General features: G+C 42.7%; 1 long non-coding RNA gene across 3 annotated transcripts; it reads right to left on the bottom strand.

Annotated features, from left to right (window-relative positions):
- Positions 1-3592: 3592 nt before the first annotated feature.
- On the bottom strand, positions 3593-6194 carry LOC118368609 (uncharacterized). 3 transcript variants are annotated; one of them, XR_004822386.2, is made up of 4 exons: positions 5804-6194; positions 5074-5260; positions 4808-4946; positions 3593-4690 (listed from the first exon to the last, which is right to left on the bottom strand). It is a non-coding gene; the product is annotated as an uncharacterized LOC118368609 (long non-coding RNA). The 3 variants fall into 3 exon arrangements; XR_004822385.2 differs by having other exon boundaries at positions 4804-4946; positions 5804-6193; XR_008091339.1 differs by having other exon boundaries at positions 3593-4946; positions 5804-6193.
- Between the last annotated feature and the right edge of the window lie 294 nt (positions 6195-6488).

Raw genomic sequence — 6488 nt, 5'->3', positions numbered from 1 at the left:
ATTGCTATAAATGCTTGAAATTCAATCTTTCTGAAACATGCATCACTTGTTGGCCTATCCCTTTGTACTGGTACAGATCTACTACTCACACCACTCCTTTCAGGATACCTCCCCCTTGACTCATCTTCCTCTACTTTCTACACTGCCTCAGCATATGACAACTTCTGCACTACTCGAACCCTGGAAACCTCAACCTGCCTCTCTTGCACGGGACATTTCTGATCCCCAGCCCCATATAGGCACCCCTAAAATTAACACATACCACTACTTTCCCCGATGCTACACATTCCTTTGTCTCTTGCTCTTCTGCACACTTCTCACACCTAAGAGCCTCCCTCCTACACACTGCTGCCACATGCCCATAAGCTTGACACCTGTAACAACGTAATGTATTCGGCACAAAAGCTCGTACAGGATAACTTATATATCCTAACATCACTTTGTCGGGCAAAGACTCAACATCAAAACTCAAAAGAACAGAGAATGACTTGTTTCACCACTCTCGCCAACCTGTCTGCATCGCACCAAACGACGAGCATCAAACACTTGGATTCTTTCCCTTCAGTTGGTCAACTTTTACATTTACTGCTACCCCAGTAAATCACTCCTTTCAATGGCACCCTTTTCTTGAGAGCGAAACAATTCACATTTCTTTCCCCCATTTGTTTAACGCAGAGCACCTTCTCCCTCTGACCAACAGTTACACAAACAATTATCACAAGACCACTTTACCGATTCCACAGCACCCAACTCTGTTTTCACCCACCCTGAAACCACAAATGGATCAGCCAAAAGACAAGGATCCACTTTTCCAAATACTTCACTTCTGTGACTCATCTTTATCCTGACCCTCGTTGCAAGCCTTGGGCTCTGAGAACTTCACCACAACTACCACCTCTGATACTTCGCCCTCATTCACTCCCCTTTCTCCTCCTGTCTTCAGCTCACTCTGCTTACACTTTCTACCATTCTTCTTTAACAAACCATCCCCCCCATTTTTAACTAACAAGCTCACGTCTTCCTCACTCTTAGACCACATGTGTCTCTTTTTCCCTCCATTCCTCCTCTGTATTCCAAGTATACGCCTCCTTATTATAATACTGCACTTCTCCTGACATACATCTTGTTTTTGCTTTCTCAAGGGATGCCATTTAACCGGCTGTCACAATCTCCTTACAATTAGCACGAACCCCTCGGGATGTAGCGCTCAACAGTGCATCCCACTTACAATGCGGCTGCTTTGTCTTGATGTTATGCTTTATCCAAAGCTACCATGACACTTTTCAATTTCAACCAAGTGCACTCTTCCAACCACCATCCCCGTCTCTCCCTAGTATTTCTGTCAGCCATCTTTCTGTCAGCCATTTTTGAAATCGTGTTTATCTGTTCAGTTAATAATTTTTGTAATTTGATTGTGTTCTGCATCTTTTTTTGTCTCTTTAGCTACCAGTACATAGCTAACGTTAGTGCTAACATGACCATCTGATGGCTTTTTGGTCTCTCATCGAACCGTTAACTGCCAATATTGTCTGTGTCACATGAGCAAGGAGAGCCATGCTGAGAAATGAGGTGACACTTCCATGTACCCACTCAGTAAGTTCTCCCGTTTCTGATGAACTGTATTGTCTTACCAACATTACTTTTCACTTTAGCTAAAAGCTATAGCCTACTGTCACATGGGCCAACTACCTTTACATTCTGCTGGGGTCTGTCACTTTATGGATGTCTTCGGAAGATGTCAAATCAAATTTCCATCAATTTCCAATATTAAAGTGAGCTGGAGTTGAGTCAGTATGTTGGCAGCAGCCACTCAATGTTAGTGGTGGCTATTTAACAGTCTGATGGCCTTGAGATAGAAGCTGTTTTTCAGTCTCTTGGTCCCTGCTTTGATGAACCTCAGAACCATGACGAGGTCACTGACCTCTCCTTCTGGATGATAGCGGGGTGAACAGGCAGTGGCTCAGGTGGTTGTTGTCCTTAATAATCTTTATGGCCTTCCTGTGACATCGGGTGGTGTAGGTGTTATGAGGATTATGTGTTATGCACTATAGCCCGTTGCCATATATGTGATTGAATATTATCTGATGTTGGCTTGTGTGGATGTATGTAGGTGTTATGCAACATAGCTGACTTGAAACATTGTTAACAGTTTCAGGGCCATGGGCCTTTCTCATGATGGAAAAATACAGAATAACATAAAAACGGACACATACAGAACGTAGTGTAGCAAACCACAGACTGTTTTTGTTAGAACTCAAACTTAACAATAACAGAAACCAGATATGTGATAACGGTATGTAGGGAATGAGCACATAGATACTCGACACAGCAAGTTACATCTATCAACTGGAGCGCCCGGGGGCTGGTACCAGCTCGTACGACAACAATCAACGATAGGCTGGGTGAGTTTAAACCACGCCCAGTCTCTACTCTGACAGGCCGGCTCGGAAGCAGGAACTACTACTGTCATCAGGGTATATTATAATATCTTTGTCAGGAACAAGTCAGTTCTCTGTTTGTCCTGCGAGGTGGGAGAGAGCCCGTATATACGAAAATTGCATTTACCACTTATTGCTTAGCTAATAAAAAATACATAGTATACAATCGGTGACTCATTGTCATATTTATCCTTATACCAGATTCGAATTGACGCAGATCTAACAGTGTCCTGGAGGGCAGGTAGTTTGCCCCCGGTGATGCGTTGTGCAGACCTCACTACCCTCTGGAGAGCCTTGCGGTTGTGGGCGGAGCAGTTGCCGTACCAGGCGGTGATACAGCCCGACAGGATGCTCTCGATTGTGCATCTGTAAAAGTTTGTGAGTGCTTTTGGTGACAAGCCAAATTTCAAAAGCCTCCTGAGGTTGAAGAGGCGCTGCTGCGCCTTCTTCACAACGCTGTCTGTGTGGACCAATTCAGTTTGTCCATGATGTGTTGCCGAAGGAGCTCAGTAGGTATCCAGGCACCCAAGTCATTATTGACTGTACCGAGTTGAAATGCCAGCAGCCAGCCAGTCTCCCTCTACACAGCCATTACAAGTCCCACTGCACCTTGAAAGCCCCATGGCACCACATGGAGCAGTTACTGTAGTGTCAGAATTGTATGCGGGCTCCATCAGCAACAAAGAGATATTAAAAAAAAAAAAAGCAGGCTGTTTGACTTGCTCACTGAAGACATGGCAGTGTGATAGCAGACAAGAGGTTCATGATTGATGACTGTGTGCCAGACAAGGTCTTTTACCGTCCACCATTTGTCTAAACGGAGCCAAATGCCAGCAGCACAGGTCCATCAAAACGCAAGAGATTGCTCATCTTATAGAGTCCACATTGAGAGATTAATTGGCAGAATTTAACTGAACAAGCCGTTTCAGTCAGAGATCCCCAAGTCACTGATGGGAAGCATCAACTGCATCTGGGCTGTGGCTTGCCTTCTCACAAACTACCAGTGTGGGCCTCTTGTGAAGGCATGGGCCAAGGTGCAGTGAGCTACAACTGCAATGCATCTTTCCTTTTTTGCTGTGACCATCCACATTGTCTAACACCCTGTAGTCCATGTATTGATAATAAACACCACTGCTTATACTCCAAACACAAAATGTTGGACAGAATTTTTATTTACAGTGACAAGAGAACTGAAAAAATGTTACTGAATTATTTAAAATGACTTATTCATTAATTAATTGCACAGACAGATTTGTTAGTTTGTTTCTCTTTCATTAATTGAAAAGGTACAGGAGCCTGTCTGGAGTTATTTAGGCTTTCCTGCCTAATAACCTTTGCATGTACACATATAAGTAGTACCAGTCACCCTTCACTCTAATTAGTGTGAACACCACTGGGTCTCTGTACTATCTCAAACAGAATGTCCTCATGTCCACAGACAACAAAGTCACACCACTCCAACTCAGTGATGTAGAGCTGACCTTGAACTTGCCAGTAGTAGGTATGCCTCTTCAGGGAAGGTTCACCGTTATGCATGTGAACGTACTTACAATCCACAAAATCTTTTACGTTTACTTAATCTCAACTAGGCCAAAAGGTGGATGCTCGAGAGGGTTGTAGTAGACCAGGCCATCAGGAGAAGAAGCAAACCAAGGGATGTCAGGATGTATGAGGAGGCCACAGGGTGAGAATTTGACATTCTGCATCTTGCAGTAGTCACTGGCTGCTTCCAACTCCAGTCCCCTCTTCATGTCAGCTGTTGGTGCTGTGCCTTTGAGGATCCTTTCAGCTAGATGGCAGACATCCGCAGGCACTCTCACATGGCAAGCCTCTCAGAACCATGACGAGGTCAGTCTTGATTTCCGTAGCACCTGCCAGTCGGAGAAAGCACTCTGTTCTCTAGTAGCTTCCTCTATTTTATGGGCTGTTGCGAAGCTCACCTGAAGAGACTATGTGAAGCTGGTCTCCTTCACTGAACACAAATGGGCAGCCTTGAAAGTTGTTCTCCAGTCTGTAGCAATCCAGGGGCAGTGAAGGGAATGGTGGTGTCTCCGTATGGTGAACTATGTGTTGCATTGTGATTGGTGGCTGCTGATAAGACAGGAGCCTCCCCACTTGCACCTTTCCTTGGCTAAAAGCTTTTCAGCAGACATCCCCATGCTGCAGATCAATGGCTTGGATAAAGTTATTTTATGCCTCTTCTATCTGAAGAACTGAGAGGTCAGGGAGCGGTCCAAGAAGGGTGTGTACTTCTGCAAAGCAAAGCAGCCGCTGTGGTTAGCCAATCTAAACAACGTACTTGAAACCACCTGAAATGAAATCATTTTATATAGTCAAAGTGTAATAGGACATGACCAGCTACTACCTACTATACTGGCTATTAGGGAATACTCATCTAATCCCTCTTTCTGCCATGCACTTTTTGGTGGTCTTGGTGATGGTCATTTTGCCTATGACGGTCATTTTGCATATGATGGTCATTTTGCCTATAGGCCCAGGTTTCAGACCCTGTAAATAGAGAGTACAAGGGCACTAATTCAAGAGACGATTTAAGTGTTCTTTATATAATTTCTTAGCATTATGATATGATTATGACCATATGATGTTTATATGTGGTATAGCTATTAAAACATACCATAGTCCTGGGCTTATGACACTGCTGCCTGGCCTCTGTGCACAGGTGAGATGACTGATGTTCCCATCTGGGAATAGTGTGCAGACTGGAATAGTAATGCAACTGTTTGGTTGCATAATGCAGTGCCAGCAACACATGAACACACGTGATGTGTCATTGTTTCTGGCTCAGAGCGCTTCAGTACAACCTACGTGGGGATATAAAAATAAAATGATTAGACTATAAAATCACTCAACATGAGTTACGACCAGCAAACAGAAGTGTCTGGTGCAACATACCACAGCCATTAAATTCATTACAACAATATGGGTTTAAACATTTATATTCAGGTCATATGTCCTTGTTAAACTTAATCAAATGCGTCCAACGTGAGAGTTTACAGAAACGAAGACGCCTGAACAGTTACTAAACTAAAAACGGTTTCATACTTCTTAGCCTGAGACTAGGCTTTATCTCTGACTGTATAACCGGCATGTAGTGTGTCACAAACAGCCGACTTTCCACCCTACACTCAAACTGTGTGGTTTCTCATTTTTCCTCATGAACTTGTAGCAGCAAGCTCTTATGCTGACCTCTCCTGTAATTTTATCACTGTTCAAAACTGTTTAGAATACAAATGAATGAGCAATCATAATGTTAGCTAGCTACTGTAAAAGGCATGTTTTAAAATACGTTAGAGATTTGAGTAAACGTCCTTGTCTGGTCTGATAGGCAACTTGGCTACACCTACCTTCATAGTAGAAAAGGTAACTGGAGACAAAGTTTTAAACCTTTTTCCAACTTGGAGGTCGGTGCTTTGCTAATTGTCTTGGCCAGACGATGTACACCTGTCACTGTTACCTTTGGCAGCTCTTCAAGCACCTTGTGTAAAACAACGGCATGGTAAGCGCGTTAATAGCTAGCTAAACGAGACAAAAAAAGACACAGAACACAATAATCGAATTACAAAAATCACTAACTGAACGGATAAACACAATTTTCAAAAATAATATATTTTTAAAAAAGCTATAGAAAAATGATTATATTAATATACTGAGGTAATGATAAAACGAGTGACTTAGAGGCTAGTATGAATACTATCATGGTGACAGGAAGCTATGTATCAGGTAGGAAGTTGAGCGGAAGTGGGCGTTACTACGTTGTTTAAATCTATTGGCCCAGCGTCGTCGGGGTTAGGCCGGGGAAAGATTTTACACTATTGTGGAGAGATGTACTGTTTGGATTCTTTACATACAATAGAAATAAGCTGAATCATTTTTATGTAATTAATTTCATTATTCTTTTGGCCAAATTTCATATACACAAATGTAAATTTACAAACAGAAAACCACATTTTCGTACCCTACAAAAAGAAATTGAACTGTATTTTAAGACGGTTAAATGCTCTACTAACAAAACAGCTGTTAGAATTGTAA

The sequence above is a fragment of the Oncorhynchus keta genome, chromosome 35, assembly GCF_023373465.1.
Source record: "Oncorhynchus keta strain PuntledgeMale-10-30-2019 chromosome 35, Oket_V2, whole genome shotgun sequence".
Classification (NCBI taxonomy): domain Eukaryota; kingdom Metazoa; phylum Chordata; class Actinopteri; order Salmoniformes; family Salmonidae; genus Oncorhynchus; species Oncorhynchus keta.
Note: the sequence above shows the minus strand (reverse complement) of the source record. Positions and strands in the feature narration are given on the sequence as shown.